At 46.8% G+C, this 25,728-nt stretch overlaps 1 long non-coding RNA gene across 1 annotated transcript in view; it reads right to left on the bottom strand.

Moving 5' to 3' along the window:
• The window catches only part of LOC113628431 (uncharacterized), a 202,674-nt gene that overhangs the window by 84,396 nt on the left and 92,550 nt on the right, over positions 1-25,728 (bottom strand). Inside the window, exons 2-7 of the long non-coding RNA XR_003436097.1 lie at positions 24,454-24,560; positions 21,292-24,346; positions 18,135-18,346; positions 15,431-15,664; positions 10,084-10,195; positions 9,091-9,287 (exon numbers count right to left, since the gene is read on the bottom strand). This is a non-coding gene — a long non-coding RNA (uncharacterized LOC113628431). The remainder of the gene's footprint in view (positions 1-9,090; positions 9,288-10,083; positions 10,196-15,430; positions 15,665-18,134; positions 18,347-21,291; positions 24,347-24,453; positions 24,561-25,728) is intronic.

Genomic DNA, 25,728 nt, shown 5'->3' with positions numbered 1-25,728 from the left:
GCCGTACAGCAGAAATGAACACAACATTGTAAATCAACTATACTTCAATAAAATAAATTTTTAAAATAACATAAAATATTGTGCCTATGAACACAACGCACAGTATTTGGTTTCACTATCAACATGTGTTTCAGCATAATTAAAGCCATTTCATTCCTTGAAAAAATGTACAATCTTATATCCATAGTTAGGGTCTGAGTTCCGGAGTGCCTTTTAGTTCTTTAGCATTTCATCTTTTTAAGAAATCGTATAACATATGGAAAGAAAATGGAAAGATTACTCACTTGACTGGAATCAGATTTGAAATCCCTCTGAATATATTTCCTAACACTTCCTCATTGATTGCCTCGGAAATAAATGACCGCACGCGGTAGCATCATAAGATTTCTCTTATTACTCTGCTTCTAAAATAAATTCCCAAGAAAGTGCGCAAAGTATCAAAATAGCATTTTCAGTATCTGCCAACCTCACGCTCGCATCTCAGCAAGAAAGCATGCAACGAGTGAGTAAAGTGCCTCCTTGTCAAACATAAATGTGGCAAATTCTAAGGCGGCTCCTTTTCCACTGAATTGTCTCAGCACGCAGAGCAGCGGGGACAGGGTTTGCTACGGGACCCAGGCAAAAACCCAACCTTCAGATGATTTCTCCAGGAGGGTATTATATTACGTTCCTGGGAGAAATGACGAGATTTTCGCGGTGAAATGGCACATTTTCTTTCCGAATCCCCTGCTCTCTTTAAATGCGTTCGAGTCTCCGGAATATGTGTGCCTGCCGGGCCGCTGGGTCGCACACAGAGTCCCCGGGATGCTAAGGAACTCTGTAACCTCACTGGCTGCTGCGGTTTCCACGAGGCCTGACCTCCTCTGGACTCACCCTGACCCCGCATACATGCTTTCCAAGAGACACAGCCTTGTCTTGTCTGGAGCACCGTGTGATGAGAAAGCAGCCGGGCCCTCCCACCCAGCAGCCACGGTCGCTCCGCACAGCCTCCGCCCGCCTCTGGCGGGGCGGCAATGGCTCTGCCTTGGCTGTCCTCAGAGGTGTCTAGTGGCCCAGCGATCCAGGGCGTGGCTCGCCCGGAGCCCAGGCTCGGCCAGACTCACGGAGTGCCAGGCGCTGTCTGCTCGGAGCCTTGGGAGTGACACAGGGGCCCGTGGCAGCCGTGCCCCACGTGGCCTTGGGCGGCAGGAAGGGGTCTCAGTCACCTGGCGCCAGCTGCCCAACGACTCCACCCAGAGCGCAGAGACCATCCAGGGGCCTATCCAACCCCACAGCCCCTCATCGCTCACGAGCTTTCCCTGCAGATTCCCTAAATCCCGGCCCCCCAGGCCCCGTTTTTAATACAGCTCTCTCTCCATTTCTCTCTACACCCAATAAGATCCCTTGCCCTACCAAACTGGACTTCTGGTTCCTGTTTTCAACGCCCCAATGCCAGCCTCTGACCCCAGACACTCTAAAAGCCTCTCAGCAATGATCTCCACACTCAATTCCACGTCCTCCGATTCAAGGATTACCCTATAACCAACTTTCTTTTCCAAGTACACACCTCTGGGGTTTCCCTGGTGGCGCAGTGGTTGGGAGTCCGCCTGCCGCTGCAGGGGACACGGGTTCCCGCCCCGGTCCGGGAAGATCCCACGTGCCGCGGAGCAGCTGGGCCCGTGAGCCGTGGCCGCTGAGCCTGCGCGTCCGGAGCCTGCGCCCCGCGGCGGAAGAGGCCGCAGCGGTGAGAGGCCCGCGTACCGAAAAACAAACAAAAAAAACAAACAAATACACACCTCGGGCCGTGTTACAATGTCATTCTCCTGCTCACAGACTTCCCGTGGCTTCTCACGGCCTGGAGTTTCCTTAGCTGGGTGCCCTGACCCTGCTGCCTGTTTGCGTAAATAAAATTTTATTGGCACGCAGCCACACCCCTCGTTTACATATTGTTTACAGCTGCGTCCATGCTCTGACGGCAGAGCTGAGTCATCGTGACGGAGAGCACGTGGCTTGAAACGCCTAAAATACGATTTATCCCTTCACAGAGAACATCGGCTGACCCCTGCTCTAAAACGTGGTCCCATATTTCCTTTTGCAGTTTCATGTCTTTAGAGCCTGGGCACTCCTGCCTTTAGGGCCTTGATTTCCACCAGTCCACTCTCTGCTGGGGGAAATGTACCCTCCAGGTCCCTCCCAAGTGGACCCACTCACAGACACTTTCAATGCCATGTCTCCCTGCTTTGGACCCATCACACACTGTTATGGCATTTTGCAAGTTCTGACTTTTATTGTAAGTGTTAATGTGTGTTTCCCATCCCGGTTGAGTCTGGAATCTCCCGGAGGGCAGGAGCCAGGTCTCAACCATCTTAAGCTCTTAACCCAGTTCCCTGCAGTGTCATTCAATAGCTATTTGGAGACTTACTTGACTCAAAAACTGGGAGTCTTTTCTTCCAGTGGCTTCCAGAATAAATCATCAACATTCTCCCAGATGCCCACGGGCATCCCAACACCACCCAATTCAAGGGGGAGTTAGAGTGAAAAGAGACAGTGGTCTTAACGGATTTTGCTTCAAACCTCTTAAAACAAAACAAAACAAAACAAATTATCATATGGTAAGGGCCCTTCCCAGGGCTTTGGAAGGAGTCTGGGCAAGTGAGGGGCTCCAAAGCTTAGCTTTATCAGCTGCTCGGCAATTTACCTCTGGATAGAGGAGTCACTCAGGTGTGAAGCCTTTAATGCGATTGCCCAGAGAGAGCTGGTCCAAGAGGTACTGTGCTCTGTGCTAATGAGGGTTCCAGACGCAGCTGGCACTCATCACGCAGGCATCCCCATGGCATAACAAGAGCCGCCTTCTACATTTTTTCTTTAATCTGGGTTTTTTAAATCTTGCAGGTTTGCTATGGAAAACAGTTTGGTAGTTCCTCAAAAAGCTAAGTGTAGAATTACTGTATGACCCGGCAATTCTGCTCCTAGGTATATCCCCAAAAGAATTGAAAGTAGGAACTGGAAAAGATACTTGTACACCCATCTTCATAGCAGTATTACTCAGAACAGCCAAAAGGTGGAAGCAACCCAATGTCCATCAACAAATGAATGGATAAGCAAAGTGTATGTATACGATGGAAAATTATGCAGCTGTAAAAAGGAATGATGTTCTGATGTATGATACAACATGGATAGACCTTGAAAATATTATGCTAAGTAACATAAGACACAAGAGGACACATATTTTGTGATTCCACTTACATGAAATATCTAGAACAGGAAAATTCCTAGAGACAGAAAATAGATCAGAGTTTACTAGGGGCTGGAGAAAGTGGGGAAGGGGAAATATTACTTAGTTGTTTTGAGAGGTTCTATTTGGGATGATGAGAAAGTTTGGGAAATATACAGTGATAACGGCTGTACAACACTGTGAATGTAATGAATGCCACTGAATTGTACACTTAAGAACTGGTCAAATGGTACATTTATGCTATGTATATTTTTCCACAATAAAAATACCCAAATAAGGGAGGTAGTGTCTGAGCATCAGAAATGAATTCCTTCAGATCAGGTTATTCACGCATAAAAAATATCTGGCAGAATCTTTTGCATGAAAATATTTATCTAGGGCTTCCCTGGTGGCGCAGTGGTTGAGAGTCCGCCTGCCGATGCAGGGAACACGGGTTTCTGCCCCGGTCCGGGAGGATCCCACATGCCGCAGAGCGGCTGGGCCCGTGAGCCATGGCCGCTGAGCCTGCGCGTCCGGAGCCTGTGCTCCGCAGCGGGAGAGGCCACGGCAGTGAGAGGCCCACACACCGCAAAAAAAAAAAAAAAAAAAATTATCTAAAATGATTGCCATCTCTGGAATAAGAACACTGTAGAGCTCATATAGAAAAAAATCTCACAGGTTAATTACCAAGCCAATGAAGATTGCTATTAACCTGCTGTACATGCACCAGCCGTCCCTACACTTGTCAGCCGTCCACCATGGATACAGTCAAGGGCAGTGAACACACAGGTTTCAGGAGATGGTGGGGCTTGCGTTCGCCAATGTTGTCTTCTAGAAAAGAAAAATGTACTCGGTGGTGATTTGCCTGGGCTAATTTCCTTCAGATCCTGCACTGCCTGAGGTCTGTTTAATATGCCTCCTTGGCTGTCTGTATAGATCCTGACAGCCAGCCAGAGGTGAGGGGCCCCCGGGCAGCCTCACAGAGGTTCATCCACAGCATAAGAGCATTGATAAGGGAGGGTCGTTAAGTGAGCGGCAGACCACACGCCACCTGGACATTGTGCGCCATCTCTCTAAACGTATTTGCTACCCCTGGCTCCCCACCCCTGCCCCAGGTTCCAGTCTCCCTCTCAGTTGCTTTCTCTGGGACACAGTCCAAGCCTGCATTAAGTAGGGTAAACAGTGCCTGATAGGACAACAAACTCTGAGACGGTTGAGCAGTCAGAGCTCTATTTTGCATTCCAGCACCATCTGAGACCACTAGGCAGGTGGCCTTCTGTGCAGCTGATGAGGGAACTGAGCTCCTTCCATCGGGTGGGCCCCCATCCCCGTCAGCTGGGGGTTTGTCTGCGGATCCTATGCACGTGACCAGAAGCCCGGGGAGTGGGATTGCGAGACGGCCCAGGTGTGTTTTCTGGGCCAGGCGCAGAAGTGATGCACGTCACTCACTTCCACCTACATCCCATTGGCCAAGACTCGGTCACATGACCCCACCTGGCTACCAAGGAGTCTGAGAAATAGCTTTGGGCGAGTTCACAACAGTGTCTTCTGCCACAGGGATTTTATAAGCCACACAGTCAGTGCTCTTCCCATCCCCTGTCCCATTTTATCTCCACTCCACCAGGCAACAGGAATTGCCTTGCCTTCCAAGGGTAGGAAATGGGAGAAACCTTGAACTCACGGCTCCAGCCTAGATAAAAGACGGGCCAGGAGCTGCCCTTCCACTTCCCTGGCCGGGGCAAGACTCCTTTCTCTCGTGACCTGCTCTGAGCTCCAGGGAAGACTAGGCCAGCCTCTGCCCAGAGGGAGATCTGCTCAGAACATCTGGGCCCCAGATGCTGCTGGCTTCCCTAATGGCTCCGAGGGCAGGGGAAGGTATTGGTCTTAAGCCGTAAAATCCTGCGGGGTCTGGTTTTCGTCTCTGAGAGCTCTTCTCTCCCCTTTGCACTCTTCGAGGGCTGAATTCAACGGAGCCAGCCTTCTCTGACAGCTGACAGGGAATTCTCCGAGGAGGACAGTTGATTTTGGAACAACTCCTGCTGTCAGTCCTGTAAAGCCCAGTCTTCCTGACCTATAGGACATGATGACAATCCCACCTGTGTTTGCAGTTAGTCGCTTCACTGTTAAGAGTGTGTCAGAGGTTAAGCTGGATGGTACAGAAAAGGATGCACTCACTGGGCTGAGTCTCGCACTCTGCACTCTTCCTTGTGACTTTGCTCACAGGCCCACGAATGTGTGTTGCCGAGGTGTGAAGACACAGTCAGCAGGAGATACCTTCTGCCTCCTCTAAGTGTAGGTTTCCACCCATACATCTGTCTTGGCATTTTATTTCCCATGAAAGCGGTCCTTGGGTTGAGGTGCGCGTCCACTGCGTGACCTCTTCCTTCCTAGTAGGACTAGCAACGTGGAGAGCTGAGCAGATCCATAACTGGTCATTCATAACGGGATGCGGGGGAAATGAAAGTGCACTGTGTGCAACTTTAACTTTCCAAGGTTGTGATCAAGAACGATCACACCTTCCAACTTTCCTCCCAGTGTATCTTTCAGTCACACGGCCCTGAACTGGATGGATGGTATGCTGACCCCAGGAGGGATTTTTTATGTTTGCACATAGCTCTGTTACTAAAGATGCTTTACAGATAACTATGAGAAAAGTAAATCTTTGTTATATTAATACAGTATATAAGAGCGGAGAGGCTCAAAACTACACTCGCTTTAAGGTTAGGGAATGTAGCTCTCTCGTGTTCGGGTGAGAGGGCGGAGATCTGGGTTGTTGTTTTTTTTTTCACTATTTCTGAACATTTACCTCTTCAGGTTTGCTTCCTCTCTACCACAGTGGAGAAGAAAGGCATGTGCTTTTGGGGGGATGCTTTCTGATGCGAGGAATAGCATATCTGACCAAAAGTGAGGTTTATTTTCTCACATAGCCAGACATCCTGGATGTCGAGTCATGGGAAGGTTGGCTCATTCAGTGGCACAAAAACATGATCTTTTTGCTCTGTGGTCCTCAGCCATGCCTCCTCATAGCCACAAGATGGATGCTGAAGCTCCAAACATCACATCTTCACGGAACTAAGGCCAAAGGCTGCAATGTCTTTACTCTCTTCATCCGAGAGAAATGCCTTTCTTAAAATCCTCCAGCAGACTTTCACTTGTATCTCAATGACCTGAAGGGAGTTCATCCTTAACCTTAATGTACTCATTGGCAAAAAAGGGGAATGGGATTTTATCACAACTGGTTTAGACCAGTGGTTCTCAAACTTCAGCATGAATCAGAATCTTCTGGGGGGCTTACTAAAATACAGATTGCTGTGTTCCTCCACCAAAATTTCTGATTTAGTATATTGGGGATGGGGCCTAATAAATTTGCATTTCTAATAAGTTGCCAGGTCATCCCACTGCTGCCAGTCTGGGGATCATACTTTGGGGACTATTGGTTTAGACAGGTCCTGATTCATTTTCTGGGGCTGAGGGTAACAGGAGGAACACATCAGGACCAAGTCGGCAGAAGGGGGCTTGTTAGGTCGGTACCCAGTCCCAACCACCTCATGCTTTCCTGTATCTTTCCCTGCATTTTCTGAGTACATACCTAGACTCTTTTGGCCCTTGTTTCAGGACCACTGCAGATTAGATGGCTTTCCTGAAATGTTTTTATTAATTTGATTCCTAGAGCAAGTCTTTTCCTTTTGAAACTAACATAAATTCTAAGTCCATCGGTGTGTACTGCTTAAATTATGTAGAGCTTAAATGATTTCTTTCAGTATCTATTGCCTTTGGGCCTTCTCTGTAAAACGTTATCAGTCTTCATGTTTGTTCCGTCATCCAGTTTATTAGAGCCATCTTAAGGTCCTCACAGCCCTCCTAGCTCTTACCAACCTAAACACTTTTGTGTCATCAGCAAATTCTTTCACACGGCCATTCACTTCATCCTCTAGACCACTGACAAGCGTATCGAGCTAAATGACTGGAACACACCAACTTGAACTTCAGCCACGAGCAGCATCTGAAACACTGTGACAGCAGCCTTCAATCAGTGTATCAGTTTCTTACGTTAAAAGAATCCACATTTGATTCCATTATTTCCTGTGCAGAGTTTGTAACAGATATATAGAAATAGATATAAACATGATTATACAGAAAGAAACTTATCTTGTTGGAAAGTCAGCGTAAATGGCTGAGCATTTTGGAGATCGTTTTGGAGATCTGGCGGCACTAAATGTGGAGATTTGTTTCGAGAGACACCCCTTCCATCCCATGCCCAAAGAGCTAGCTACTTGATAACAAATTCCACCATTAGAAAGTCATTCTTTGGAGTAAATGAGCATCTCGTTTAAAATAAGTGTCTCTTGAAAGGTTAAGGTTAAGAGAGCTGTAGCCCTAGTCGTATATACCAACCTGAGCGTGACTCCATTTAGTAACATTCATTCCTCCCAGCTGTGATCTACACACCGAAAGGACGGGAAGATGGAAGCAAGGAATGGATTGACTCGGGAATTCAGGGCAGCAAACCTCTCTGGGAAGGAATTCCCAGTGGGCCCTGGGCCGCTGAGGGGGTGACACGGGGAACCGGGTGTGATGCTTGTTCATCACAAAAGGCCCCAGAAGGTAGCAGTGGGGACAGAAGTGGGAACACGTCTCTCACAGTTTGATCCAAGACAGCCCTGCTTAGTAGCTTAATGCGCATCTTAATAAAGATGAATAAAGAGCCCGGGGATGTTCTCTGGGTGAACTCCAGACCAGCCTTTCTCCCCTCACCTCTGGTCAGAACAGGTTGATGGGCCCATGCCTGTTTTGAAAGCCTAACCACAGTCCTTATCTCAACCAAGCCCCACAGGGCCAGAATCCAAGATGAAGAAGCTAAGATATGACGACTTCTAGGTGATTCACCAAAGGCCATATGGTTAATGGCAGAGCCAAGATTCGGTGGTCAGGGCTGTTTCTATCACACCACGTGGTCTATAGGATCAGGGCTGCCGTGGATGGCTGTGCGGCCTGTGCACTGCACAAAGGCACCCAGGTGACGGGTGACGGGGCAGCAGGAACCAGGGGTCCTTTTGTAAGGAGCACCAAAGCCCCCTAATGTACTGGCTTAGGCTTTACTTAACTCATTACTAGCTCCTATTTTCCTACAAATGAATTCACCCCTAACAGACCAGGATCTTATGCTTATATTAGAGTTATTTATGTAAATCTGGTTGCTGTAAGGCGGGTTCTAGGCGTAAGGACGATTTGGATTTCTCAGCATCTTCCTGAGTGGTCTTCCTGCCTCAGTCTCGCCTCTTCCAGTCGCAGGGCCAACACCACGTTGCTTCACGTATCATGAACAAACAGTACACGGTGTGTTTTAAAAGTATACAATTTGGGGACATCCCTGGTGGCGCATTGGATAAGAATCCGCCTGCCAATGCCGGGGACACGGGTTTGATCCCTGGTCCGGGAAGATCCCACATGCCGCAGAGCAACTTAAGTCCGTGCGCCACATCTACTGAGCCTGCGCTCTAGAGCCGCCAGCCACAGCTACTGAGCCTGCGATCTAGAGCCTGTGAGCCACGACTACTGAGCCCGCACGCCTAGAGCCCGGCTCCGCAACAAGGGAAGCCACCGCAATGAGAAGCCCGCGCACCGCAACGAAGAGTAGCCCCCGCTCGCCGCAACTAGAGAAAGCCTGCGTGCAGCAACGAAGACCCAATGCAGCCATGAAGACCCAACGCGGCCATAAATAAATAATAAATAAATAATTCTTTAAAAAAAAAGTGTGCAATTTGAAATGCCAACATACGTGTACATCCACGAAACCGCCCCACAAAGGGACCAACGTGCCCAGCCCCCCAAACTTTCCACCTGACCCTTTGCGATCACTCTCCCACCCCCTGCTCCCAATCCAGGGAACCACGCACCTGCCTTCTGTCCCCAGAGGTCAGTTTATGGTATGAATGGAATCACACAGTCTGTGCTGATTTTTCTCTGGCTTCCTCGCCAGCATGATTACTTTGAGCTTTATCCACGTCCTTCCATGTGTCCACAGTTCGTTCCTTTTTCATTGCTAAGTACTGTTCCATTGTGAGGATGTGCCACAATTTGTTCATCCATTCACCTAACGATACAACCATTTCGATTGTGCTTGGTTTCCTTTTAATTCATTAGTTAATTAATTAATTAAGGCTATTACAAACAAGTCTGCTATAAATATTTGTATACACGTCTTTGTATGGACAGAGGCATTTATCTCACCTGGATAAATATCCAGAAGGAGAAAGCCTGGATCTTATGGAAAGTGTGTGTTTATGACTATTTAAGAAAGTGTCAAACTGTTTTCCAGGTACTTGTGCCATTTTACATTGTGTGTCACAGGTCTAGTTCGTTCGCATCCTAACCAGCAATTCACAGGGTCAGTCTTTTTAACTATAGACGTACAAATAGGCACACAACAGTATCTCACTATGGTTTTAATGTACATTTCCATAGTGCATAATGATGTTGAGTATCTTTTCATGTGTTTATTTGCTGTCTGTTTATCTTCTCTGATGAATTGTGTGTTGAAATCTTTGGCTCATTTAAAAAATACAGTTGTTTGTTTTCTTATTGCTGAGTTTTGGGAGTTATTAATATATTGTGGATACCAGTTCTTTATCAGATATGTGATTTAAAAGCATTTTCTTCTACTCTCTGGCTTATCTTTTCACTTTTTAACAGTGCCCTTTGAACAACATTTCTTAATTTTGAGGCAGTCCAATATATCAATTTTGTATGTGTGTGTATTATTCTTTTGCCGTTGAATGTAAAAAAATCTTTGCCTAACCTGAGGCCACAAAGATTTTCTCCTATGTTTTCTTCTAGAAATTTTATAATTTTAGTTTTTACAGGTAGATCTCCAATCTATTTTGACTTACTTTTCGTATAAGTGCCAGGATTGGACTGGAATTATTTTTTGCATAAGAATATCCAACTGTTTCATCTGCGTTAGTTGAAAACTTTGTACTTTCTTCTGAATTACCTTTACACCTGTGTAAAGAGACATATGAGACAAGTTGACCTTTGAGAACTGCTGACACCTGTCTCCGGTGTATCCCACAGGACACCTACCAAAAGAAAGAAAACCAGAAAGAGAGAGCCAGGATAGCAAGACACAGGCATTGCAACACCCTGGCACAGGCTCCTGCCAATGACAGCTGGGTTCCTTGCCACTGTTACCATTTGTACCAGCCTTGCCACTCTGCCCCTTACCTGCAGCCCTGAACTTTAAACCCAAGGATTAGGTAAAAAAAAAAAAAAAAAAAAAAAAAATTGACCTTATCGATGTGAGTCTATTTCTGGACTCTCCATTTTTTTCTGTTGACCTTATTGTCTGTCTTGACACCAGTATCATACTATTTTAATTACTCTATTCTGTTCCATTGATCTGCTTATCTGTCTTGATGCCAATACCACAGTACCTTAATTACTGTAGTTTTATAATAAATATCAAAGTAACGTAGTATGAACGCTTTCCTCCTATTTTTCAAAGTTGTTTTGATTCCCCTAGGTTCTTTATATTTCCAAATGAATTTCAGAATCCGCTTGTCAGTTTATACAGAAAGGATTCTCATTGGGAATGCTTTTTTTCCTACAGATGAATTTGGGGGAAATTTGACATATTCAGTATATTGAGTTATCTGACCCATGAAACTTGTAAATCACCCCATTTATTTAGGCCTTTCATTTCTCTCAGCAATGTTTTATAGTTTTAAATGTGCAGACCTTAATCACGTTTTGCCAGATTCATCCCTAGGAATATAACACTTTTTAATGCTATTGTAAATGGAATTTAAAAAAACGTCAATAGCGAACTGTTCGTTAGTAGTATTTGGAAATAACAGATCTTTGTATATTGATTTTACATCCTGCAACCTTCCTAAAGCCACTTATTGGTTCTTTTGGCCTTTTTTTGCAGGTTCCATAAGATTTTCTATACAGATGATAATGTCATCAACGCATAAAAAAGGTTTTACTTCTTTTCCAATTAAGATGGCTTTTCTTTCTTTTTCTTGCCTTATCAATGGATCTGGTTAGAACCTCCAGTACTGAATACAGGTGGTGAGTGAACATCCTTGTCTTGTTTCTAATCTTCAGGGGAAGGTGTTCGGTCCTTCACCACACGTAGGAGGCTAGCTATACATTTTCCTTTGATAACCTTTATCAAGTAGAATTCCCTTCAATGCCTAGTTTGCCGAGACTAGGACCTCCAAGTACACATTATCAGACCACTTGAAGCTGTCCCAGAGTGCACAGATAGTTTATTGTTTCCAGTCTTTCTCTCCATGTTTCACTGTATTTACTTTCTATTGCTAAGTCTTCAAATTCACTAATCTTTTTCTCTGCCATGTCTAATCTATTCTGATCCCATCCAGTGTGTTTCTAGTCTCAGATGTTGTAGTTTTCATAGAATTTCAGTTTGTATCTTATATTTTCCATGTCTCTGCTAATCATGCATGATCTTTCCTCCAATTTCTTGAGCACACTGAATACAGACATAATAACTATTAAATATCTTTGTCCACTAATTCCATCACCTATGGCATCTGTGTATCAGTATCCCTGAGCTTATTTCTTCCTCTGATTATGGGTCAAAATTTTCTGTTGCTCTACATGCCTAGTAATCTAGATTGGATGCCAGACACTGTGAATTTTACCTTGCTGGGTACTACCTGTTTTTGTATTGCTTGAACTATTCTTGAACTCCGAACTCCGGAGCACAGTTAAATTACTTGGAAATGGTTCAATCCTTTCAAGTTTGCTGTGAAGGTTTGTTGGGCAGAACCACAGAGAATGTGGTCCAGGTCTAATTTGGCCTCACCACCAAGGCACACACTTGGATCTCCATGAATGACGCCTCTTTTGCTCTGGCCCTGTGTTATCTCCGGAGATTATTTACTTTTATCTCTTGGGTGGCTCTTTCCCCAGCCTCGGGGGTTTCCTCACACACGCTTGCTGATAGGTCGTCAGCTGAAGCCTCAGGGGAGACACTCTGGACATTTCTGGAGGCTTTCTCCACATGGCCCCCTCTTCTCCCACTAACTCTAGCCACCTTGGCCTCCCCAGACTCTCAGCTGTCTCCTCAACTTGGGGAGATCACAGGGACCTGCCTGGGTGCCCTCCTCTGCCCCACTGCTTGGAAACCCTCCTTTGGGGCTGGGGCAACTGGCTGCCCCCCACCCCAACCCCGGTTTGCTTCTCGTCTCTCAAGGATCGCTATCCTTTTCTACCCGATATCCAGGGTCTTTCAGACTCTTGTTTCATACACATTATCTCTGTTTCCAGTCATTTCAGGCAAGAGGGTAAATCTGGTCCTTGTTACCCTATCTTGTCTGCCCTGTGTTTCAAACCCTTGCCTTAAATCAAAACCCACCAGGTTCAAGTGCCTCTCTTTTAGAGCGTCTTCCCTAAGTTAGCAAGTAACCTAAGCAGGCAGCCAGGGTCTGTGATTACGAGCATAAGCACTGAGGCTGCACAGTGTTACTTCACTCTCGTGGTTTGACCTCGAGCGAGTTCTTACCTTCTTCAAGCCCCAGTCTCCTCCTTTATAATGGGGGAAATACTGCGAGGGTTAATTTTATGTGTCAGCCTGGCTATGGGGCTCAGTTGTTTGCTCAAACGTTAGTCTAGATGTTGCTGTGAAGACACTTTGTCAATACGATCAACACTTACAAGCGGCTGACTCTGGAGGGAGTTACCCTTGGTAATGTGGGTGGGCCTCATCCCATCAGCTGAAGCAGACACTGAGGGTTCTGGGAGAAGAAGGAATTTGCCTCAAGACTCCACACACAAGTCCTGCCAGCCTGCCCAGTGGGTTCTGGACTCACGATCGCAACTTATCTCTTGCCTGAGCCCCTGCTGCCCTGTAAATGCTGTACTTGCCCATCTCCACAATCACATGGGCCAATTCCTTAAATGAACCTCTCTAAGCAGGACACCTGTTACTGAACAGTTCTTCTGTTCTCTCTTTCCCACATTCCCCCTACCATGTATTTGTGTGGTTTTTTTGTGTGTGTTTTTTTGCGGTATGCGGGCCTCTCACTGTTGGGGCCCCTCCCGTTGCGGAGCACAGGCTCCGGACGCGCAGGCTCAGCGGCCACGGCTCACGGGCCCAGCCGCCCCGCGGCATGTGGGATCCTCCCGGACCGGGGCACGAACCCGTGTCCCCTGCATCGGCAGGTGGACTCTCAACCACTGCACCACCAGGGAAGCCCCATGTATTTGTTTCAAAAATACACGTTGCCAACAGCTCAGGTGTGTGTGTGCTTTTCACTTTACCACTACAGAGGGCCATCTTCCATGAGCTGCAATGTACAAGGCAATATTTCAGAAGAGAATACATCTTCTCTTAAAGTATGTCAATTCATCTATGAAACAAATACACGAACGCAGGTTCAGCTGTGGAGGCCTATGGGGCAAGGGCCTGACCCTACTTTCCCGCAAACTTCACGTTTTTCCCCTGACTCCCTGTCCGGGGCTGCCCTGAAATTCTCTTCTGCTTCACGTCCTCCCTTCACAGAGGCAGCCACTGGGGCCAGTGTAAATCTTGGGGGTCACAGCCAGGAAACTGAAGTTGGGGGAACCCAAGCAGTGGCAGAGTGAGGTTGGACTGATAACTTGAAGGAAAGCTCAAACTCCAAGTTTTTCTACTGAAAAATCCAGGGCAATCGATATACATCAGCCTGACCTACACTCAGCAAAGGAGAATGTAACAGCTCTGACCTCCTGCTCTGTGCCCTGGAGAATTAAGAGAGTAAGAGAGGCATCTTTTAAACTAGGAGAACATCCTTTTAAACGTTGAAAATATTTGAGGGTCTCTTCCTCTTACAGTATCATTTACGCCATCATCATAGCACTAAAACCTGGTATTTCTGGCAACGTGCTTTCACTATTACGTATCCATACAGAGATCAGGTGGGACTTCAAGCGGAACCTCTGTGCGGACCTTCACTCTGTCAACCTCTTTGCTCGGGTAGATGTGTGTATTAATTCAGTTATAGAAATAGTAACTTAAATAATGGATGAGCTCTTTCTACTTTTCGTAGACAAAGAGATTTAAGCAACCGAAGAAAAGGCAATTGTATTTATCCGAGTAAACACGCATGATGTACGCAAAGAGGAATAACTGGAGACTAACGATAGGAAGACATCAGCTATTTTAATTTATCCAGTGTTCTTTTTCTTTTTGCAGTGGAGTTAGGAAATTGAAATGTGTAAGCCAAAACATTTGGAGTTTTAAGTCCTACGGTATTCTGACGTGTGACGATTTTAGTCACACAAAAATTTAAATGTCTTGCTTTGGAAAGAGATAAGACAATGGAATAAGAAGAGACACGCCTATGCTCCAAGGATGAATTTTAAAATGGTGTTTGATTTGCTCATTGAATCTTTGTGATCTGATTCCTGCTATGAAACTGGCAAAAATAAACACTAAACGAGGCACTTTCAAATAAATATAACATTGAAATCTCTGGTCGAGGGAACTATACTGTATATCATTTGGTAAATCTCATTTCTCTGAAACTCTGGACTTTATGCTTTTATTGGCTTTTTCTTGCCAATTTTTAGTCTCCATCTCTGAGTCATTACGACTGTTCAAAAGAAAGCCAGAATTCATGCAAAAGCACATAAAAGAAGACTTGATTAATTTTGAAATTACAGACACTCCAGGAAACAGTAAAGTTAACACACCTGGTATAAAACGTACTTGGAGCACTTTCATATTTAATGGAAAATATATTCCACTGAGTGTAAAGCCTGAACAACATGACCTAGAAATCCATTAATAGTTTTGCAGCTTATTGGAAGATTGAGAGTTCACTATCCCCCCTCTAGCCGAGCATTATATGAAAATGATTATAAATTTCAACAACCCACCCTGAAGTCCTGCCAATCGGAACTTTTGCCCCCAATCAGTGGAATGTACATGAAAATATAAAAAGTTCAGCAATGTCTACAGAGACGTTCCAAATCACTAAGGTATTAAATCATCTAATATGAGATGGATCTACGACCACAATGGGAAGAGTCCCTGAAGAGGACGAAATATTTATCTCAAGGGCCAATGGATCATGGGACACAGAGTGGGTTTGTAATATGTTCAGTTATGTTCTCACTTCAGGGAGACAGAATGCTGTGATTCCCGCTAAACCGAATTTCGGTTGTTCAACAAAACCAGATTATTACCCCGTACGAAGAAGTAAGACCATAAATAGCGATACAGACCTTGGGTTTTCCCCTCCTCCCTGTGAAACTTCTCTGGAATTTCCTGCTTCTCTTTTATGCAAGAGATTTCTTTTCTCCATCGTTCTTCTAAGGCCGATTGGTTTGTATCATTTTGGAACATGGATTTTTCTTTCAAAATATCAGATTAAAAAATTCTCAGCCTTGCGTTGTCTCATAAAGATTAGGCTCTGATTAAAACCAGACCTGGCTTGTGGATCCGCTTTCATTTCTTTCCTGAAACGCAAACAAGAGAAATTTTAATAAAAACATTCCATTTCCCACCAGGGATGCTGGTGATGGTAATCCAGGTATTACCCTATCTGCAAATATGCATCCAACACGCAGGGCCAGCATGGAAGTATTTCAAAGGCTTAGCCCAAGATTTTCATATTAAGAATGGAACGTAGTATTTTTTGATTCCTTAAATCCCTAATTTTGGAGAAAGGCACCTTTTAAAATGACCTGGGACTGCTAACAGATATCCGGTAAGATAATGAGCTCACCTGTTTCCCTTTCTCAGCGCTTTTTACAAGTGGGGAAACGGCACCCAGAGACACATGAGAAAAGATGTTCACTGCAGCATTGCTTATAGCAGCCGCCAGCTGCATGTAGCCTGACTACCCATCAGGAGGGGGCTTGGGGAGGGGGCTAGTGGGGGGGTTAAACGCTGAAGCGACGGAGACCAGCTGCCTGGTTATGAATTCACTAATCCTGTGACCTTGGGCAAGTTACTTAAACTTCAGTTTTCTCCTCTGTAAAATCAGGATAATCACAGGAGCTACATTTTAAGGCTGAAGTGAAGCCTGAGCGAATAGCACCTAGAACAGTGTCTCCACATAACAGGCTCTCCATAAATAGGTGTTGAATAAATACGAAGAGGGTGCAAGAGTGCCCAGCAAACAGTCGGCACTCAAACGGTGGCCATTACATGGTGTGTCCATACAATGGCATAGTAGGCAGTGATTTTTTTTTTTTTTTTTGTGATACGAAGGCCTCTCACTGTTGTGGCCTCTCCCATTGCGGAGCACAGGCTCCGGACGCGCAGGCTCAGCGGCCATGGCTCACGGGCCCAGCCGCTCCGCGGCATGTGGGATCTTCCCGGACCAGGGCACGAACCCGCGTCCCCTGCATCGGCAGGCAGACTCTCAACCACTGCGCCGCCAGGGAAGCCCGAGTGATTTTAAAACTTTATGTATCACTATGTAAAAATAGATTTTAAGATTTTAAAATATGATATAAATAAAAAAGCATAAGATGCTACAATTTTTCTAAGAAAATGGCCAACACATATATACATACACACATTTTTAAAAAGTATTTATTTGGTTGCACTGGGTCTTGGTTGCAGCAGGCGGGCTCCTTAGTTGTGGCAGGCGGCCTCCTTAGTTGCGGCAGGCGGGCTCCTTAGTTGCGGCAGGCAGGCTCCTTAGTTGTGGCACGTGGACTCTCAGTTGCGGCATGCCTGTGGGATCTAGTTCCCTGACCAGGGATCAAACCTGGGCCTCCTGCATTGGGAGTGCGGAGTCTTAACCACTGTGCCACCAGGGAAGTCCCAAAACATGTATTTTTTTTTTTTATACGTATACATTCACACACTCAGGACCATCTCTGGATGCATCCGCAAGCACAGGTGTGCTTATTTTCCTTTGCACACTGTTTTGGCTTGTTTGACTTCTCTGTGTGGCAGGTGGGTCTTCTGGGAAGCAGATTCTCTGAGCTGAGACTCACGTACAGAACATCTGTCAGGGGGTGCTCCTGTGGAGGCGAGGGGGGAAGCAGGATTGGATGGAGGGAGAAGTTGGTCTGCGATGGATTCCCAGCAAAGCCAACCCCTGGGGAGTCAGAAACTGGATGGCCCCTCAGAGCTGCTCCAAGATGGGAGGAGGGGCCAGGCCTTCATGCCCCATCGATCGGGCACTGGATGCTGGCTGGTCCTGGGAGGAGGTGGGCCTGGGGTGAGGCAGTTTTCTTCAGCTGAGGCAATCCCCAAAGGGGGTCGACGGTAAGGGCCTTCTAGCACATCCCCAGCAGCTGCGGGAGAAGTCGCTCCTTCTTGAAGGGGGATCAGGCAGCACAGAACAGTATCCACGACATTATCTGTTCCTTCAGTAAGTGAATGACATAGCTATCGAGGATTCAATTTCCAGTCACTCAAGTTTGTGGTGTGACTGACACGGTGCTCCAGGGCTATCGGCCCTCAGCCCCCACCCCTGGTTTTCCCCACACCACCCTGCCACAAGTACCAGAAGTTTTAACGATTTGTTGAGCGATGGTCTAAGAGGTGCTTCCTGGAGAAATTTATTTGGGTGTACTCATTGCCTTAATAGGTTACTCAATAATTGTTTATTATAGACCATAATTCAGGCACATGTCAGAACAAGACACTGAAAGTGTCCAGTTTTCCCAGTTTAGCCCTTGTGAATATGAGCACGAGTTTAGGGCTGACTCTCTGGACCACCAAAGGAGCATGAATATAATATAGAGCCGTGTTCCCCAAAATGGGATGTGGGTGCTCCAGGGGGTACAGAAGACCCTGGCCCTCTCTTTATAGCAGGGGCATTTGCTATAGAAAGGAAATTTGAGAATTTTTACAGATACAAATTTTTGTCTTTAAAAAGGAAAGGCAAGGAAGAAGTAACGTTTCCCCAATATTTAATAAACATACGAAGGCTGGCCCCTAATTCGGCCGACAAGCTAGACCAACCTTATTTCCGGTCCAGTGGAAAACAGAGTCCTGATTCCACAGCAGGAAAGAAAGGGACAAAGCCACCCCTGCTTTCAGCATCTTGTAACACTTGCAGTGAGCTCTTCTTGATGAACTGGAATGCCAAATAATATCATCTAGTTTTAACTAAACAAATCTTCACAAAATTATTACGTGGCACTGGCTGCTGACTCTTTTGGTGACATGGTATCCTGGAACAGAAAAAAAGGGCAATGATGGAAGAACTGGAGAAATTCAAATAAAGTCTATAGTTAATAATACTTTATTAGTGTTAATTTTTTAGTTTTGATGGATTTACTATGGTTATATCAGACGCCCACATTAAAGGAAGTTGCAATGAAGGGTATATGGGAATTCTTCGTTCTATCTTAGCAATTCTTCTGTAAATCTAAAATTCTCTCAAATTAAAAAGTTCTTACAAAAAGTCTATTTGAAATACAGCTTTTTACACCTATTATTGTTAACAATGAACACTGACCTAAGTGTATAGCGTTCCTTTGCTATATTAGAAGATGACAGAACAAAATTATCATGGTTAGCAAGCAATTTAAAATCAAAATTCCAGAATATAAAAAACTAAGCCTCTTGTTTTGTTTGAAGTGTATGGTTGTGTGATTCTCCATCCAGGATTTTAAAATAATTTACGAAATTTTTATAATATTTAGAAGCTACTTTTGAGATTTCTTATCTAATAGCAAATACACTGTTAGAGAAACTGCAGCAGAGAACTAATTTACATAAAGCAATAATGGAAAATGAAAGCGCTCTCTTTAGTTAGAAAACCCTTTAGAAGACACAAGCAAAGTGTTAGAAAAAATTACAAACTGTGGGCTGATTGCCGCAAGAATGAACGTTGAAAGCCTTCTAACACGACTCCATAATTGAGCGGCTGGATTGTTTCAATAATGAAATACCTGCAGAAATGCTTTCATATGGGCTGCCAAAGAAAAGACGCACCAGACAAAGATACATGCTCATCAAAGTATGGCTTCTTTAATTAGATGAAGGTGGTCAAAAAGTACAAACTCCCAGTTTTAAGATAAATAAGTCCTAGGGATGCAACGTACAACATGATAAGTAGAATCAACACTGCTGTGCGTTATATAGGAAATTTGTTAAGAGAGTCAATCCTAACACAAGTTCTCATCGCAAGGAAAAAAAATTGTTTTTCTATTTCTTTGATTTTTTATCTGTAGGAGATGACGGATGTTCACTAAACTTATTGCGATTATCCTTTCATGATGGATGTAAGTCACATGATGATGCCGTACACCTTAAGCTTACACAGTGATGTATGTCAAGTATATCTCAATAAAATTGGAAGGAGAAGATAAAGATAGAAAGAAAAAAAAAAGAAGTGGGAGTGGGGTGGTATCCATATAAGTATAATCACTCACGGAGTGGCAGCTTTGGCAGAATTAAAAAAAAGAAAGGACACCGAGGAAAACGCCCAGAACTGGTCCCTCCCTGGACGTTCGTTGACAGCATCACAAGGATGTCACAAGGATGTCACTGCAGCAAAAACACTGAACCAGAGACCCCCCAAATGCTACCGGATGTCATAAAAGAAAGAAATAGGGGAATGACCATGAAAATCTCTTGTGCCCTCGGATGGTTGTAAGATATCTGATGGCAAAGCGCTTAAAAACGTGATTAAATTTGAAATGGTCATTATTCTTTTACAAATACAAATGTTCCAAATGTGCTGGCTTTTTGGGGGTGTGGTTATAAGGGGTTGACACACAGTCTGGCAGACATTTCCAAAAAGTAAATACGTTTAATCTGTCCATTTGCGAAAATGATGTTAAAATGAGTGAGGAAGGAATAACTTTTGAAAGAAATTCGTGCTACGGAAAAAGCATTTTGAAACTGGATGTTTGAGAATGTTTCTGATTTACACGGCTTTTACTGTCACAAACAATGTAAAAACTCATATCTGCAAACATGAAAACTCTGGAAACAGAATTTTCGAACCTGCCCCCAGTTGTTCCAAATGAAGAATTTTATCACGTTTTAAATATGTTTGTTAGAAATGTAAAACAGTGCCACACTTTCTAATTTTCAACAACATCAATTTGACATTCAGAAAAAATGGAAATTTACTAGCCCATAAGAAACCTTGGGACAATTAGCGGAGGGAATTAAAAGATCAGTATCATAATTTAGTAAGTGCAGGAAAAAGGGTGCTTCTTCCACTTAAATCTACGTATCTTTGTGAAGCATGTTTTCATTTATTATAACTAAGTAATAAAAGATAGCAAATTCAAAACCAACATCAGAAATTTGTTCTTGTTTGTTTTATTGGAGTTGATTTACAATATTGTGTTAGTTTCAGGTGTACAGCCAAGTGATTCGGTTATACATACATATATATATATTCTTTTTCTATTTTCCATTATAATTTATTACAAGATACTGAATACAGTTCCCTGTGCTATACAGTAAATCTCTGTTGTTTACAAACTGGTTTTCATCTCACTGTATCACAAAGTACTAAACCAAAAATTTCACTGATCAAAATCTTAAAGCTTATTTCAACGTTTTTCCTTTAAAAACATTTTTTTAATATTAGGAACATATTCAAATATGTCCCTACTAAAGCACAATACAGTATATAAATAAATACAGATATTAATATTCAATATTTTGAAAGTGCCAATATTGGAAACACATGCTCTAAAGTGTTTTCCTGATAGGGGTGCATGATTTATAGTCTGTTATAGAGGATAGCTAATCAGAAACAGCAAAGAAAATGGGTTGGTTTAGTCCTTTATAAAATCTATTAGAGAAAAACACGCTCCCTACCATATACACAACAGGCCAATTCTAAGGGTGCGTGGGCCCTCTTTACGCCAAGTAAACAAATTAGAAAGCTAGTTACCTAAGCACTTTTACGATTGTTCAGCAATGTCATCTATTTGCCTTTGGTTGAAAGTCACGTTTGTGGAGCACAGCCCCAGAGATTCTGATGCAGCAGGAGAACGGGTGTCAGCCCAGGAATCTGGACGGTTAGCGAGTACCCTGCACTGCCAAGGAGCAGTTGCTCATGCGTGGAGATCTAGAGAGTTAAGTGACTTGCCGGTGGTACACAGGTGGTTCCCTAACCAGAGCCAGGACTGGGACGGTCCAGACTCACCTCTTTGGGTCCGTCCTGCTCTTGAAGCGACCATCTGGTGCCGGTCCAGTTTGATATTTGCAGATTGGAGGAAAAGCAACCGATTCAAAGCTTCAGCTGGAAATCGCTCTTCGCTTGCAAAATATCCTTTGAATTTTCTGGTGAGACTCATGCCACAGGCTTTATAGAGCTAACGACAAAAGGTCATTGTTGGGTTTGCTGGCGTTGCCATGTTGCTAGGAGAGCCTCTGCGATGGAATGTCTCAGGCCACACGAGCTTGGAGCCTCCACTCAGCCCCGCCGGGTGCAAAGGATACCGCCTCTGTGCACAGGGAGTGAGACCGCGCATCCGGCGGCCAAGGCCAGGGCACCCAGTCCTCCCGGACTCTGTGGGAGAAGGATCGAAGACTAACACAAAAAGTCCCCAAGTCACAATAGGGTGCTTACAATATTAAGAAACAAGCATATGTTAAAATTTCAAATATTATTTTGCCTTGTGGTACCCAAACCTGCTCGTTTCTCCTTGGCAATAGTTATAACAAAGAGCAGTAAAACGGGCCTAAATGGATATGAACTCATTTTGCTGGAAATAGGCGATGACCTGGCCGCAACATTTGACTTGCCGGCCTTGGGAACTCTCCAAGCACGTGACGCGAGCGCGGGAAGTCAGCCCAGCGGCCTCGCGGGTCAGGTCAGCGAGCACAGGGGAAGACGAGGGTGCACGTACGGAACAGACGCTCCGTACGTCACAATGCGCTAAACGCTGTGCTGGGATGCAGAGCACAGACCCATCTCTTCCGGGCACCAGGATTCCAACCGCCACACTCTTACAGCCTAGAAGATACGCCTCCAAGCGTGACGTGTGCTTGTGTATACATACGTATATATTTTCAGAGCCAGAGAAAACAGAAAGAGTAAAAGGAGACTTCTGACTCACCAGCTAACGTTTTTCAAATGCCTGAAAACACCTTTGGGGAAAGCGACGTAGCTCTTGCATAGAAAATATAACCCATTTGAATTTTAAAATATCCCTGCAATTTTGGGGGGCAGGATGTGTTTTGTAAACCCCCCAAAGCCGAGTGTGGGTGTCAGTTCTGGAGTCTTCCTGCGGCGTGCTAACGAGAGGCCGTGTCCCCTGCGACCAGGGCTAAGGGCACAGCCACGGGCTCCCACACCTGCTTCTGAGTTCCCAGCACAGGGCCAGAGAAGGGCGAGGGCATGATGGGCTGAGGGCAACTCTACCCTTGGGTGAAACTGGAGAAGAAGAGAAGCGGCCACAGGGAGGATATTCTGGAGTGGTTAGAAGAATGGGGGACCTTCCACTTCAAAAGCTCAGTGGGGACCACAGGGCTCAGGTCCGCCCGGCGACCCGGGCATGGGGCAGAGCCCCCAGCCCTGCACCCGGCCGCCCCTCCGGCGTGTAGTGATGCTCTGGCTAAAAAGCTGAGGGGCGGAGATGCCTCTGGCGGAACTGGGCCCATCCTCACCAGAATCTCCTCGCTAGGACGCTCTGCTGCATTCAGACTGTCTGCACGTCACGGCTGTCACAGGGAATGGTAATACCTGTACATCTCAGGGACTGTGGAGAGTGAAGAGGAGGGAGGCTCCAGGCCCTGCCGAGGTGCCCGACACCTGAGGGCACCCGTCTGTCGATACACTGACAACTGGCACAGAGGCGGGGAAGCTCTGCTGCAGGAATGAAAGCCTGTGCCCCCCACTGAAGGATCTGGAAGGGCAGGCATCTTCTGCGTGGCCCTGAGGTCACGGTGCCGAGGTCTTCTGTTGGGGGAAAGCAGAGACCGTGCGAGGCTTGAAGAAGGAGAAGTCTGCAGTCCTGGGGGGGACTGGGAATCCCTGGCAGGTACCCCAAGTGGAAGAGGGCACCCCGGTGCCTGCCCTGCGCCAGGGCAGAAGCTAAGGGGAGCGCCCGTAGCCCTCGGTTTCTCAACTCCGCACCTGTCCTCCCTCTGAGAGGGGAGAGGGCCACAGGCAGAGCCCCTGTGCTGCCTGGCCTGGATCCCGGAACTGGGATGCGGAGAGAGTGGGTTGGGGGTTCCTGCCTCTCCTGTGGTCCCACCTCCGCCTGGGCCATCCTCTGCGCGCCTCCGAGGAACGATGCCACAGGTGAGGAGTGGTTGGCAAGGTGTGTGACAGGGTTTGTATTCGATGGAGGAAGTGAAGGGATAGCGGTGGGCCCATCCACAGAGGGGGACACAGCAAATACTCCATAAGGCGGGTAATCTCCCTTCCTCGTGTATTCTCTGGCCAAGAGGAAATCATTCCATTCACATACCGCAAGTAATCGCCCCGTTACCAAACGCTATGGACTTAAGAGCGTTCCGTGTGCGTAGCTCAAAGCATCAGGCGCGTGGTTTTCGGCTGTGGCTGCTTTCGTAATTTCTGCCAGACTAAACAATAGAACTCTCTTCTTGCTTCCAGAGTCTTATCAACATGAAGCACACCTTATTAGACATTTTTAGTCTCGCCTGAGTCTCCAAATAACGGTGCAGGCGGTCATGACCACGTGTCACAGCTGCAGACACACAACCCAAGCCCGAAGACTGCCTGCCACGTTTTCTGACCAAGTTCCTCAGAAACACCTTCTTTCCAGTTCAGCTCAGGTGCTTTTTGGCATCAGACAATTTTTCTCACCTCCTAACTCTGTCCCCATCACTTACTTTAACTTGCTTTTATTGAAATAGCGTTGATTTACAATGTGCCGTTAGTTTCAGGTATTCAGCAAAATGACTTAGCTGTTGCCCCGTGGCTGAATCGAGTCCCACCTTGGAGGCTGACGGGTCCCGGAGCTCGGCGTCCCCAGAGTCTGGAGCGACATGGGGACGACGCACGTGGCAGTGGTTCAGAGGAAGCCAGGTGGCGGTCCCTGCATCCTCATTCCGCCGTGATGCCTGTAACACAGGCGTAGTGACGTAGATGTAGGGACGCCGGTATCACCACGTGTGTGGAATTCTCAGTGAACGAAGATGGAAGAAGCGATGTCAAATGTAACTCGCGTAGGTAAGAAAGAGGTGACGGGGAAGGTGACGGGGAAGCGGGGTGTCCGCTGGGGGACAGACTGGAAAAAACTACTTCGAGCAGGGAGGTGGGAGGGATGCTGCTGGGATGAAGGGGTGCTCGCGGATGAAGGGAACCGGTGTTGCCTGTCAGCCCCGCCGGACTCACCTGAGGGACCCCCGAGCTGCGCCGGAGCCCTGTGGGTGACCACTCTCTCCTCACACACACCTGCAACTCCTTCCAGGCACAGAGGCGAGGGGCTCCAACTGACAAAACTGGGGACAAAGAAACAGAAATGAAGCGCCACGGAATGGCATTTGGGTCCGTCCCCCAAGCTCCACGGTGCCCCCTGTGCGCCCAGCGCTGCCCCAAATCCTAGGAGCCGACAGGTGTGAGTGTGGCTCCTGCCCTCAAGGAGCGGATGCAGAGGGTGGAGGACGCGGTCAGCGGCGCACCTGTGAGGACGGACAAGCCCGGACCATAGCGGGCGGGCGGGGACGTGCATTCTCCCAGCAGCCTCCCCTTAGAGCTTTCAGCGGGGAAAAATCAGGGGCCCGTGACTTTCCTGATCACATTTAGACGTGAGAAACGTCCCAGTCATTTAAATCTCAGAACACCAGCTCATTTCAGTGATTTATGTGGCCAGGCAAGTGTGATAATCAAAAGCTCCACAGTTCATTGCACAGGAAAACTTCGCCCTCCCCTCCCCCTGGCACGGACCGCGGGCTGAGGGCAGCAGGGGCGAGGTGCCCCCCAGCTGGCCCACCCCCAGCTGTGGCTCGGATTCCTGCCTACCGCGGAGAGGGGTGAGGCAGCGGGGATGAGGGAGAAGGTCAGGGAGCCGGGAGCTGCTCCAGGACCACCAGCGGCAGTGCATCGGCCTCTCTCTCTCGGCCCCGCTTAAGTTCCAGCAGCTTCTTTCTCGTGCGATGCCTTCAGTGGTTCTCCCAGACCGTCCAGCCCGCGCCCCCCCCCCCCCCACCGTCCCCAGCTCGGCCCCAGTCCAGCCGGGGTCTCACCGCAGTCCCTTCTGCTGGGTGCATCCCCGCTGGCTGGCCACTCTCCACTCTTGCCTTGGCTCCTGGACTCTACGGTCGCGTCCTACTAGGGTCGCCTCACTCTCTACCTGGCCCCCCTGCTCCCTCCTTCTGCTGAACGGGCCTCATCCCGCCATCTGGAAACGCTGTGAGCCCCCTGCCCACCAACTCTGAGCGCAAGCTGGTCCCCGGGCGGCCGCCTCTCCTTGCTCGGCCATCAGGGTGGCTGACCCACCAGGCTCTCCCTCCAGACTCAGCCAGGCTCCAGCCCACTGTGTCCCGCCAGCTTCAGGGACGTAGGTTAAGCCTCCAATACTTCCTCAAAGCCCCTGTGTACGGTTTTGAGGGAGTCACCCCATTCTCCCGGGTGGGACCCGCCGCGTAGCCTTCTCCCCCCAATTCTCTC

The sequence above is a fragment of the Aethalodelphis obliquidens genome, unplaced genomic scaffold, assembly GCF_003676395.1.
Source record: "Aethalodelphis obliquidens isolate GAN/ISIS:26980383/991018 unplaced genomic scaffold, ASM367639v1 scaffold23, whole genome shotgun sequence".
In the NCBI taxonomy this organism is placed as follows: Eukaryota; Metazoa; Chordata; class Mammalia; order Artiodactyla; family Delphinidae; genus Aethalodelphis; species Aethalodelphis obliquidens.
This window is presented reverse-complemented; position numbering and strand designations above follow the sequence as displayed.